Source organism: Eumetopias jubatus, unplaced genomic scaffold (genome assembly GCF_037043125.1).
Source record: "Eumetopias jubatus isolate StellerSeaLion01/CBP00866 unplaced genomic scaffold, mEumJub1_p1.0 scaffold_119, whole genome shotgun sequence".
Classification (NCBI taxonomy): Eukaryota; Metazoa; Chordata; class Mammalia; order Carnivora; family Otariidae; genus Eumetopias; species Eumetopias jubatus.
In genome coordinates this window covers 379,098-392,733 of record NW_028274925.1, presented here as the reverse complement: position 1 = coordinate 392,733, position 13,636 = coordinate 379,098, and the positions used below count along the sequence as shown (strand labels likewise).

Below are 13,636 nucleotides of genomic sequence, written 5' to 3'. Positions count from 1 at the left end.
TTTTTAAGATTTTATTTATTTATTTGACAGAGAGCGAGAGGGCACAAGCAGGGGGAGCAGGAGAGGGAGAGGGAGAAGCAGCCTCCCCACAGAGCAGGGAGCCTGATGCGGGGGATCCGTGGGATCATGACCTGAGCCAAAGGCAGACGCTTAACCGACTGAACCACCCAGGCACCCTTCTTTGTTTTATTCTCGTTCATGTCTTGTAAGGGTTTAATATTTAAAAATGACTTCAAAGAACCAACGTTTGGCTTTGTTAATATTTTCTTTTCTTCTGTTTTCAGTTTCATTGATTTCTGCTTTTCCGTTCTTCTACTCTGGTTTTAATTTATAACTTTTCACAACAGAAGCTTAAATCACTGATTATAAACCTTTCTGAGAAGTTTTCAAATACATGCTTTGAGAAGTATAAATTTTCCTCGTGACTGCTCTATTTGCATCCTGCCATTTCCTGCATATTGTCTTGTTTCATTCACTTCCGATATTGTCCAATTCCCTTTATTTAGAATTGTACTTAATCTCCAAATATTTGAGAACTTTCTATTAGTCTTTTGTCATTAATTTCAGATTTCATTTCTTTGGGGACAGATGGTATACTTGAAATTTATTGAGACGTGTTATACTCTTTTCTTAAAGTCCTGAATATACTTTAAAAGAGTGTGCATTCAGCGGTTGGATGATGTTTCCATAAATATCAGTCAGGTTGAGTGGATTAAATAGTGTTTATATTCTTACTCATCATTTTTGTCTTCTTGCTGTGTTAATTATGGAGAGAAATTTGTTGAAATCTACAACTGTGACTGTCTATTTCTCCTTTTAGTTTTGTTAAATTTTGCTTAATGAATTTTGAAATTGTGTTAGATATACATGTTTAGTATTAAGTCTTTTTGTCAAATTGACTCTCTTATTATTATGTATTGTCTGTCTTTATCCCTGGTAACACTCCCTGTCTTAGAGTTTATTTTCGGCACAATATGTCTTTTTTCCAGTCCCTTTGCTTTTGATGTTTGTGTCCTTATATTTCAGGGTCTCTTATAAACAAGACATAGCTGTGTCTTGGTGGTTTTTTCTTTAATCCAGGCTGACAGTCTGCCTTTAAATTAGAGGATTTAGTCTATTTACATTTAGTATAATTACTAATATGGTTGAGTCTAACTCCACCATCTTGATATTTTTTTTTTAGAGATTTTATTTATTTATTAGAGAGAGAGAATGAGAGAAAGCACGAGAGGGAAGAGGATCAGAGGGAGAAGCAGACTCCCTGCTGAGCAGGAAGCCTGATATGGCACTCAATCCCGGGACTCCAGGATCATGACCTGAGCCAAAGGCAGTTGCTTAACCAACTGAGCCACACAGGTGCCCTTGATATTTATTTTCTGTTGATAGCATTTGATCTTTGTTCCTTTGCTTTTCTTTTCCTGCTTCCTTTTTTTTTTTTTTTTTTTTTTTTTTGCTACAAGGTAGATCTCTTTGTATTCATGGGTACGTTACAGTGGTGCCATCCACTGTGGTAGCCACTAGTCACATGTAGTTAAGTTGAAAATTCAGTCCCTCGTTATATCAGCCACACTCTGGATGCCCAGTAGCCACACATGCTTGTTACCACGTTGGAAAGGAGAGATTACGGCAGAAAGTTCCAGATTGAGGTCAGGATTTATTTTGAGTCAGAATTACCCAGGGTCCAATGTGAAAAGGGCATCGTTCTAGTCAGGAGACATGTGTTCATGTTTTGTGTTTACTACTGATGGGCTTTGTGTCCGTAGGCCTACGAGACGCTGCTCTTAGCCTCAGTTTTCTTTTCTAAAACACACGGATAGTAATTCCTGCTCTTCCACTTCACGGAGTGCTTGTGGAAAAGAACACTACAAAATGGTTAACAGTTTTCAGGAAAACATTAAAACTCAGTTGACTGTGTTTCTGTGTTTTGTTTGGTCTTTTAGGTTACTGACGGAGCTGGAGTCCCCTTCTTGGTGGCCCTTTAGCTCCAAGCTTTGGAAGATGCCAGCAGAAACAACGCCCAAGGGGGGCACCTCAACGGCTAGTCCCAAAGCTCTTGGAAAAGAAGGGGTAGTGGTCCGAATTCCTGCTGTTATCTCCCAGGGAACAGCATCTCATGTTAAAGCAGGAAGTCTTACCATCCTTGTGTCCAGGTTGGAAATCCATGACTCGAGTTCTTTACTCATGCACAGATTTGAAAGAGAAGATATAGACGACATTACGGTTCACACACCTTATGAATTTAGAATCCAGAAACAGCCTCACAGAAGTAGGGCCAACTGATTTTTAACAAAGGTGCAAAAGCAATTCAATGGAGGAATGACAGCCTTTTCAACAAATGGTGCCAATGGAATATCTTTAAGGAAGAAAATAACCCTTTACTCTACACCCTCACAACTTAAACAAAAGTTAGTTCAAAACTAATCACAGACTTAAGTATAAAATGTAAAAATGTAAAACTTTTAGAAGAAAACAGGAAAAAGAAGCTTTGGAGCCAGGGCTTGGCGAAGACCAGAGTCCATGATTTTGTTAACACCAAAAGCATGATCCGTAAAAGAAACAAGTGGCAAACTGGACTTCATGGAAAGTAAAACCTTCTGCTTTATGAGAAACCCTGTTATAACAGTGGGAAGACAACTCTAGATGGGAAGAACATGTCTGCAAATAGCACATCGAACAAAGACCAGTTCCTGGGAAAGTAAACAATTACCAATACTCTACAGTTAAAAAAAAAGCTCATTTAGAAAATGTGCAGACACGAAGAGACATTTAACCAAAGAGGAATGTACACGTGGCAAATAAGCCTAGGAGAAGGTGTTCCACGCCACCAAGCACCAGGGAAATAGAAACTGAGACCACAGTGAGCTATGATTACACGCCTGTCACAACGGCTAGGATAAAAAATAGCAACAACACTAAACGTTGGCAGGGGTGTAGGAAAACCATGCCTTTCATACATTGCTGGTGGGAAAACAGACATTCTGGAAAAAAATCTGAGTTTCTTAACAAATGAAACATAAACTCACTGTATGACTAAGCCATGAAATGAAAACTCATGTCCATACAAAAATCTACACACCTGTTCGCAGCAGTTTCTTTGTAATAGCCAAGACCCAGAATCAACCGAACTGTCACTTAACAGGTGACTGGAACAGTCTAGAAAACCATACTGTGGCCGTCTACACCATGGACTACTACTCAGCAACAAAAAGGAACAAAGTATTGATAGCGCAACAACCTGGATGGGTCTTAAGGGTATTACTCTGTGGAGTTTTGTATAATTCCATTTATACAATGTTGCCAAGATGACATGATTATAGAGATGCCGAACAGATTGGTGGTTACAGGGGTCAGTGGTGGTGGGAAGTGAGGTGGGGTGGGTGTGACTAGAAGCAGGTAGCATGACCAAAGTTTTGTATCTTGATTCCAACAATGGTTACAGAAAACTGCACATGTGATAAAATGACAGAATTATACATGCACTAAGCCAATGCCAATGTCCTGATTTTGATGTTCTACAGTTACCTAAGATATTATCACTGGGGCAGCTCGTGAGGGGTGCACAAGCCCTCTGTACTCTATTTGCAACATCCTGTGAATCTCTATTATTTCAAAATGAAAAGTTAAGAAAAAAAAAGCAAACAAAAACCACACAGACAGGGAGAAGATATATGCAATGCGGACAACTGACAAGAATTAATATACAGAAAATATAAATGGCTCTGAGAAGAGAACACACAAACAACCTGTGTACTTAGAATATGAACAGATGAATGGATAACAAATATATAAAAAGATGCTCAATGGGGCGCCTGGGTGGCTCAGATGGTTGAGCCATCTGCCTTTGGCTCAGGTCATGGTCCTGGGGTCCTGGGATCAAGTCCCGCATTGGGTTCCCTGCTCCTTGGGAGCCTACTTCTGCCTCTCTCTCTCTCTCTCTTTCTCTCATGAATAAATAAAAATCTAAAAAAAAAAGATGCTCAATGTTTTAATGTAACAATTTAATCATTTTATTACAAATTAAAACAGAATGAAGTAGCACTCACAGCCCTATATAGACTGGCAAAATTCAGAAAGTCACATGACATCAAACGTTGGGGATTTTATGGAGCAACAGAAACTCTTATACCATCCTGGCAGGAGTGCACACGTAACATAACTATTTTGGTGAGCAATACGGGTATCTTAAAGTTTGAGCTAACCCTAAAACTAGGCAATTTCCCCGCAGGCCTAGGTGTGTACCCAACATGGTAAGCACAAAAATATTCACTGTGGCATTGTTTTTAATATCATAAAAATAACATCATAAATGTTCTTCAGAAGAATAGACAAGTCATTTTAGTATAAACTAGTTAAATTTACTGAGCGCTTACCACGTGCCAGACACTATGCTAGGTGCCATGACATAACACTGAACTAAATAGATGAAGATCCCTATCTTCACGGAGCTTACATTGTAGCAGATGAAGACAGACACTAAATAAGCCCTTAAAATATATGCAGCCAACGTGTGGTCATGGCATTTAGAACAAAGGCATCACTATGATTCAATGGGGTCGAGAACTGTTTCATCAATTAATGGTGTCCAAGAAACTGAATATGCTTGGGAAAAAAATGAACCTTGAGGCCGTTAACCAAATGGTGGAGTAGGAAGTTCTGGAGGTCAACCCCCAACTGATATAGCCAGTAAACCAGAAAAAATTGATCAGAATCAACTGTTTCCACACTCTGGAACCTGACTGGACACACAGCAAGCAGAAGAGCACTAAGTGAAAGCGGAGAGCTGGTCCCAGGTGGAAGAGTGACACAGGCAAGCAGCTGCCACCACCCATCCCTCGGGCCTGCTGTGCTGACCTCGTGACCTGGGCTCCAGAACCAGGCTAGGGCCAGGGGTGGCGGTAGAAAGACTGCCCTCAAAAAGTCTGGGTTGCATATTTTGCACATTTAGGTCTCAGCTCTCTCAGGCTTCAGGGTTGCCTTGCTGGCATCTGTCAGTGATTTCAAGAGCTAGGAACACCTTTGCTTTTCCTTCCATTTTTGGAGCCAGAAACTTAAGGAAATCTCTGTCAGTTCACTGTGGTCTGACCACATATAACAGAACAGAAACATCAGCGACCACACACAACAAGGGTTATACACTTTGCAAAAACAGTTCGGAAAAGTTACAGACAGATGACTGTAGCCCCAAACAAGCACAAACCAGCAATCCCTGAGGAGTGGGAGAACCTGATTTCTAAAGTTACCACATTAAGATACTCAGAATGCCTAATTCTCATTAAAAAAAAAAAAAAGCCAAAGCAAACAAAGAAATGAGAAGATATGGCCCATTCTCATGAAACAAAGAATTGGACAGAAACAATCCCAGAAGAAATACAGACATTGGAATTATCTTAAATGTGTTCAAAGAGCTAAAGGAATTTATGGACAAATAATTAAAGGAAATCAGGAAATGATATATGAACAAAATGAGATTAATAAAAAGACGGAAATTATGAAAAGGAACCCACAAAACTTCTGGAGCTGAAAAGCAAGTTAAAAAAAAAAAAACCTCACTAGAGGTTTCCAACAACATACTTAAGCAGGCGGAAGACAGGATCAACAAACTTGAGATAAGGCAATTGAAATTACCCAGTTGGAGAGGGGAAAAAAAAAGAGAATGAAAATGAACAGGGCCGGGGCACCTGGGTCGTTCAGTCATTAAGCATCTGCCTTCGGCTCAGGTCATGATCCCAGGGTCCTGGGATTGAGCCCCGCATCGAGCTCCCTCCTCCGTGGGAAGCCTGTTTCTCCCTCTCCCAATCCCCCTGCTTGTGTTCCCTCCTTGGCTGTGTCTCTGTCAACCAAATAAATAAAATCTTAAAAAAAAAAAAGAAAAACTTAAAAAAGAAAAAAAGAAAATGAACAGGGCCTAAGGAACGTGTGGGACAACATAAAGCATACCGATATATGCATCGTAAAGAGAAGAGAGAGATTTGAAAAAATAATGCCTAAAAACTTCCCAAACCTGCGGTATCTGGATGGCTCAGTCGATTGGGAATCCAACTCTTGATTTCAGCTCAGGTCATGATCTCAGTGTTATGAGATCCAGCCCCACATCAGACTCTGTGCTCAGCACGGAGTCTGCTGTGCCTCTCCCGGTGCACACACACACACACGTCTGCATAGGCTCTCTCAAATAAATCTTTAAAAACAAAAAAATAAAAAAAAACCCAAAACACTTCCCAAACTTGATGCAAGGCATGAGTACACACACCTAGCAAGCTTAATAAACTCCAAGCAGGATAAACCCAGAGGTCAACACTGAGACAGATTATAGGCAAACTGGTGAAACTTAAAGATAAAATCTTTGATAAGACAAACAGCCACTTTCTCATCAGACACCCCTAACGTCAGAAGGCAGTGGGATGACATTTAAAAAGCTGTCAACCAGGATTTCTACATCCAGGAAATGATCCTTCAAGAATGAAGTTAAGACTCCTCCTTCTTTATAACTTCAAAACAGATGGGAGGCACGTGGGGAGGGACTCATCTGCCCAACTCCAGCAGATCCTGTCCAGAACTGAGCTGAGGGGTTTAACGGGGGACAATGAGGGGGACTTAGAGCCGTACTGTGGGGAAATGAAATGTGTGTCCTGGATTTGAGTGTAGAGAGGAAAACCTTGGTCCAAATCCAGGACACACCATATCCCTACCATCATGTTTGGGCAAGTGGTGCTCCAGGCTCTTGATTGGAGGCAAGGTGAGTCACAGCGCTTAACACAGGGGGTCACTGTGGGGTGTAAATGAGGTGACACATACTGGCTGTAGCTGTGAATAATCATCTGGCATCAACACACATTCCTGTAGCCACATCTGTTCATCCTCCATGCACTGCCCCTCCTCTTCACCTGCATATGCCTCCAACACCCCACATCCTTCACATGTGTCTGAGGAGAGGCCAGGGGCATTGACTTTCATGGATTTTAGGTTGAAGTAGAGCATTTCAGGATGATGGGGGTTCCGTGGAGGGAGGAGGCAGGGCTTTCCCGAAACGTGTCTTCTGTGATCGATGACCACCGAGCCGCCTGGCTGTAGCCTACAGGATCGCACCTACACTGCAGGAGGCCCGTGTGAACCTCATCGACCTCAAATTATGTAACTCCACCCAGTGGTACAACGGGTGCATTCGTTCAATGTGTGTGTGCAGGGTACCCTGAAGGCAAGATCGACACCTGCCAGGTAACTTCCCTTGGGCGCCCCTTTCCCTGCCAACACCTCTTTTGTGAATCCCTGAACTCCTCTCCCTCCAGGGCCTTGCTTCAGTGACCCTTTCCCTGGTCCCATCTTTTTTTTTTCTTAAAGATTTTATTTATTTGAGAGAGAGAATGAGATAGAGAGCATGAGAGGGGAGAGGGTCAGAGTGAGCAGACTCCCCGCTGAGCAGGGAGCCCAATGTGGGACTCGATCCCGGGACTCCAGGATCATGACCTGAGGCGAAGGCAGTCGCTTAACCAACTGAGCCACCCAGGTGCCCACCCTGGTCCCATCTTGTAGCAGTGAGGATGGGAGGTGATACCTGGGGCCCCTACAAAGAACCAGTCACCACACAGAGAGCTTTATCCCACCGTGACACAGAGATCATATCACCCGAACACAACCCTTGAAGAGAATGCTTACCTCTCCTCACCAGAATACAAAACCTTTCAATCCACTTGTGCACACATGCCCATGCATGCATACAGCCTCATACATGGACACATGGGTCACTTATCTTCCCTCCTCACTGCAAGGAGACCCGTGACAATCCATCCCCTTCTCACATCCACCTGAAGCTGTTGATACCAACTCAAAGTTTACCACCACCACTTGTGTTCATGGCAGCAAGAAGACATGTGACTGAACAAACTGTCCTTCCAGAGCCTATGGCCCTCCTGAGCAGGGGAAAAGTGGCCCAGAGAGTGACTTCTGTGTCCTTCTGGGCAGGGGGACAGCGGCGGGCCTCTCATGTGCAGAGACAACGCGGCCAACACCTATGTAGTCGTGGGAGTCACAAGCTGGGGGGTACGCTGTGCCCGAACTAAGCGCCCCGGAGTCTACATGGCCACCTGGCCCTATCTGAACTGGACTGCTTCCAAGATCGGTTCTAATGCCTTGCACATGGCTCAATCACCCACCCCTCCCCATCCGACTTCTCAAGCAATCCCGGCTAGACAACCCTCTGCCCGCCCTTCTGCTCGCCCTCCTTGGTACTTCCAATGCCCTCCTTGACCTCCTCCCAGCCCCCCTGCATCTCGACCTCGACCCAAACCCCTGGCCCCAACCCCACCCCTCCCGCACCTATCACTAAAGCTCCCCAAGTACTTTCTTTTGCCAAGGGACTACAGCAACTCACAGAGATCTTGAAGGGGAAGACCTTTTCTAATGCAAAGGGGTATTAGGAAATGGAGACCACAGATTTCCCAGAACTGACTGCCGCCTCCTGATCCAACCCCACTCCCAACAGACCCAGTGAGCCCTTTACTCCCAAGAAAACAAAGATGAAATAAATACATATAAATATAGGTATATAATTCTTTCTGGACTTCTTCCTACCTGCCCTCCCCAACTCAATCCAAACCCTCCCCCAGCAAATCTGTCCTCCCTCTGTCACCCTCCAACAAGGTGGAATTGCTCGTATGTCAGTGGCTATTGTGGTTTCCTAAATCTTGATTTTTGAAGTTGGAACAAGGCGATCTGGGGTGACAGGCCAGGTATGGTCTGGATCTCACACTCAGAGTCTCTGCTTATTAAATCAGTGCAGGTGGGCCCTGGAGCACTTCTGTGAGGTGAGCTGACTCAGAAGGAGGGGTATGGGTCTGAGTGCATTGGAAGAATGACCCCAGTCTGAAGTTTTGTAGCGTGGCCCTCTGATGCTCAGTCCACATGGCCAACCCCAGGCAGGAGTCTGCCCTCAACCAGAATTGCTTATGTCCATCTGTGAATTCCTGAGAAAGAGATTTCGATGACCTCAGGTCAACTGCCCACTCTGGTCAGGGCCCAGATCAAGCCTAAATGCTGGATTAGCCACTTGAGAATTAAAGATGGCAGGCTCCAGAAAGAAACCCCCGGGCTCCTGGCTGGGCCGTTGCTGCAACAAGCAACAGTCTCATACCTGTTCACCTGTTCACTGTGTGCACGTTTCAAGTGCAAGATGGTCCTATGTTCTGGTTGCAAAGACAGATGGCAGAGGGTACAAGAGCATGAGGGAGGAACTTTGGGTGAGGAAGACCAAGGACGCTGTCTTTTCCTGCTGGGGTTGCAACAGGGGCTGATGAAGCAGGCATGAGTATTTTCAGGATTCGTCAGTCTGTCTGGGTTCAAACACACCCCCTGCTTTACCCTCATCAGCTATGTGGCCACAGGACCCAGAGTTCCCTGACGGTACCGCTGCTCAGGTAGGGCTGAGCCTTGTTGACCCAGGTACCCTCATCTCATGACCCGTGCATGGCAAGCGGTAGGTGGTTGGTGAGCATAGCGAGGGGCTGCCCCTTCCATCTCCCCCTGGAGCAGAGGGACCTGCTCCAAAGCCAAACCCAGACCTAAACTCCAGGCTCGAAGACCGTCAACAGCTGGCGCTCCGCCATCCACCTCGCAAGGCCTCTCTCATTCGACCAACATCTTTTGGGCACCCGACACATCTGGGAACCAACCTTCCCCGTCAGGCTGGACTGCCCTCGCCCCCACACCGCGGAATGAACCCAGCGATCCGTGCTTCTCCCGCCCGGGGCCCAAGGACGGTGGATCCCAAGGCTGGGCCTGCCACCTGAGGGAAACGAGGTGCGACCCCGGACTCCCCCGGTGGGCCCGCCGGCGGCCAGCCATGTCCCCGTCGGCGCCCGTCCCCCGCCCCACCCCGCCCCGGTCCGCCCCGTCCCCGGTCCCGCTCCGCCCCGGTCCCGCCCCGGAGCCCTCCGCCCAGCCGGGTTCTCTGGGCGCCGCACTCCGCTTCCGGCTCCGTTCGCGTCCTCGCAGCTGCTAGGCAACCGCACAAGGACCCGCAGGAGGGCTGCCCGGCCCGAGGCCTGAAGGACCCCTCCGCGGTACGGGCTGGCTAGCGCGGTGCCGGGAGGGAGGGCGGGAGGTGCCCGGGATGGCCGGGCCGGGGTAGGGCTTGTTGGCCGCTGGGTCGGCGGGCGGCGGGCGGGCCTCCTGCGGTGCTGAGGGGCGGGGACACGGGTAAATGCAGCTGGGCCGTGTTTCCCTCTTTGGTGTAGGCATTTGTAGTTTGTGGCCTTTTCGTGTCTTCTTTAGTAAAATACTTAGAAATCCCAGGGCGCCTGGGTGGCTCAGTCTGTTAAGCCTCGGACTTCAGCTCAGGTCAGGATCTCCAGGTCCAGGGCCGGAGCCCCGCCGGGCTCCCAGGTCAGTGGAGAGCCTGCTTCTCCCTCTCCCCCGCCCCTCCCCCTGCTCACTCTCTATTCCAAATACATAAAAATCTTTAAAAAATATTTAGACATCCTGCACTTGAAAGTTTCCTCAGTTATCAGTGGCTGTATGAAGCAAAGACTAAAAGTACACATGAAAATTGTAAAAACAAATTTGCATTTGGTTTGGTTGAATAACTTGCTCCTGATTATGTCCTCATCAAGGACGCGCAAGTCCTGTGCTGCATTATTTGGTTGTCACTTTCGGTTTTGTTAAATAGCCGAGGCCCTTGTAACTCTTACCACGTGCTGTCGGGCTGGGTCACTGTGTCTATGTCTGAAAATCTCTATATGAAGCACTAAAGTAGGATAAGAAATTACAGCAGCACCATTTTGATGAGTCCAAATGTACATATTCCCCCTAAAGGCCCAGCTGGAGGAAGCTGCACATCCTTGCCATTATGGGGCTCCACAGACTCGCTGGGGTACCCTTCAATGAAACAGCTGGGAGCACTGATTGCTGTGCAACTCAGCATCCCCAGTGTGCAATCAGTCCAAACGTGGAAATCTACCACCACACAACGATTTTCAGGGGTGTGCCCCCTCCTTTCAGAAGGTCAATTTGTTGTGGAGGTCGGAACTCCACTGGCTTGTAGGGTCCTGGACACACAAAACTGGTTGATCACTGCATACTGCACACACACGTCCCACACAGGGATGTACCCAGGGATCTGTACAGCGAGAAGTTCAGAAGAAGCCTGGTTTCAGGAGCGGGCTGTTGGGGGTACGTGGAATCTATCCATTTCCAAGCCTGTACTAACTCAAATGTACCTATTTCCTTTGAAGGCTGAGCTGGAGGAGAGTGGGCTTCCTTGGCCGGTGCAGCGGATTAAATGTTAGATAACATGTTATCTCCGTATAGTAGACACCTGTGAGGACTGACGAAGCTGGGGATCGAACAGGCAGACGGTCCTGGGGCTGATAGTCACATTAAAACTGCTGCCAAAGAAATAGTTGTGGGGCTTTGATCCCAACAGCCAGGTGACCAGCAGATGGGTTGGGACCAGGTTGTCCTCCACAGGCCTGAGAGACCCCAGCTGACATTGGCAGGCTGGGGAGGTACCTACTGCTTATGCACAAAATATGGAGGTCCAGATAGGCAGGAACCTGGAACAGGGCAAGAATCTTGAAAGGCTGGGTCTTGGGAGGGGGCTCTTGGGCCCACAAGAACTTACCCTATCCAACAAAAATGTGCTTTGAGACTGAAGGAGAGTGGACTGCCTTTCCAGGACCGAGACGACTTGGGCTGCAGGAGTAATCCTCATGGGTACACCTGGGAGCTTTAATTACAGGTAAGCCCTAGAACCTAAGGCAACCATTCTGAATGGGACTGAGCTGTGCAGATTTAAAACTGAGACTCAGAAATATTTTAGGGGGATGAACTTTCCATGGAACGGAGACTATGCACATGGTTGGGAACAAGGAAACTCCAGGCCAGGGAAAAAGAAGAAAGGGGTTAAAGTTCAGGGTTTTGGTTACAGTTTTGGATAGCATCAGGGATAGGATTTATGGTTTGGGGGTAGGATTTAATGTTAGGGTACGGGTTAGGGTATGGTTTAGGGTACGGGTTAGGGTTAGGCTACAGGCTAGTGTACGGGTTAGGATTAGGGTATGGGTTAGGGTTAAGGTACGGGTTAGGGTACGGGTTGGGGTACGGGTTAGGGGTTAGGGTTTAGGTGACGGGTACGGGTTAGCGTTAGGGTATGGGTTAGCGTTAGGGTACGAGTTAGGGTTAGGGTATGGGTTAGGGTTACAGTATGGGTTAGGGTTAGGGTACGGGTTAGTCTCTGGACCGAGACTTGTGGGAATAAAGCAGTCAGGACCCCACCTAGGGTTGGGGTTAGGGCCTAGGGGCATGGCAGGTAGAGCTCTCCTGCTCTCAATGCTTTCAGAAGTGTCAAATGGTGCATTTTGCTTTATGGTGTCAGTCTGTGTCCTCCTGTAATGCTCAGGTGGCCCAAATCCCTGGGGCATGGAGCCAGGGACCTAGGGAGAGACCTCTCAGAAGCCACGTGATGGTTAGGGTTAGGGCCCAGGTGCACGGCACCCCTGGTCTGCGGGAACTGTGGCGAGCTTGGGATGGGCAGTGTGTCTTGAGGGCGGGAGTCAGGTTGAGTGTCAGGCTCAGGGTTTGCCTCCAGGCGGTGCAGAAAGTTCAGTTTCGCCGGGATGGGCATTCAGAGTTCTGCTCTGAGCGTTTCCCAGAGTTCCCAGTGGTGTGGTTTCCTTCTGGGTGGCAGCCCGAATCCCTTGATAATGCTCGGCTGTCCCGAATACCTGGTGCTATGGAGCAAGGCTCTGGGGAGAGACGCTCAGAAGCCAACCTAGGGTTAGGCTTAGGGCTTAGGGGCATGACAGGCCTTATGTGCTGGTGCTGTGAATGGCCTCAGTGGTCTGAGTTGAGGCCATGGGTCGGGGGGGACTGTCAGGCTCAAGGACTGCGGCCTGGGCACGCTGAAGTCGGGGTTCATTGGGATGGACCGGCGCAGTTCTCCTGCTTGGAATGCTTACTGGAGTTCCCCATGGCACGTTTTCCTTTTTAGTGGCAGGCTGAGTCCTCTGGCCCTGGTCAGGTGTCTGAAGTCCCTGGGGCTTTGGAGCCAGGCTCTGGAGACAGACCGCTCAGAAGCCAACCTAGGGTGAGCCTTAGGGCTGAGGGGCATGACAGGCCTGATGTGCCGGCGCTGTGATGAGCTTCCCTGGTCTGGCTGAGGCTGTGGGTCGGGGGGAGTGTCAGGCTCAGGGATTGCAGTGTGGGCACGTTGAACTTGGGTTTTGTTGGGATGGACCAGCACAGTTCTCCTGCTCGGAATGCTTACCGGAGTTCCCAATGGCACGTTTTCCTTTGAGGTGGCAGGTTGAGTCCTCTGATACTTGTCAGGTGTCCCAAATCCCTGTGGCTTTGGAGCTAGTTCTAGGGACAGAGCGCTCAGAAGCCAACCTAGGGTGAGGCTTAGGGCTTAGGGGCATGACAGGCCTGATGTGCCAACACTGTGATGAGCTTCCTGGGGACTGAGTTGAGGCTGTGGGTCAGGGGGGAGTATCAGGCTAAGGGATTGCGGCCTGGGAACATTGAGATCGGGGTTCGTTGGGATGGACCGGCACAGTTCTCCTGCTCGGAATGCTTACCGGAGTTTCCAATGGCATGTTTTCCATTTTAGTGTCAGGTTGTGTCCTCTGGCACTGGTCAGGTGTCC

At 47.8% G+C, this 13,636-nt stretch overlaps 1 pseudogene; it reads left to right on the top strand.

Annotated features, from left to right (window-relative positions):
• The window catches only part of LOC148161602 (acrosin-like), a 39,748-nt pseudogene extending 31,289 nt beyond the window's left edge, over positions 1 to 8,459 (top strand).
• Positions 8,460 to 13,636: the final 5,177 nt, after the last annotated feature.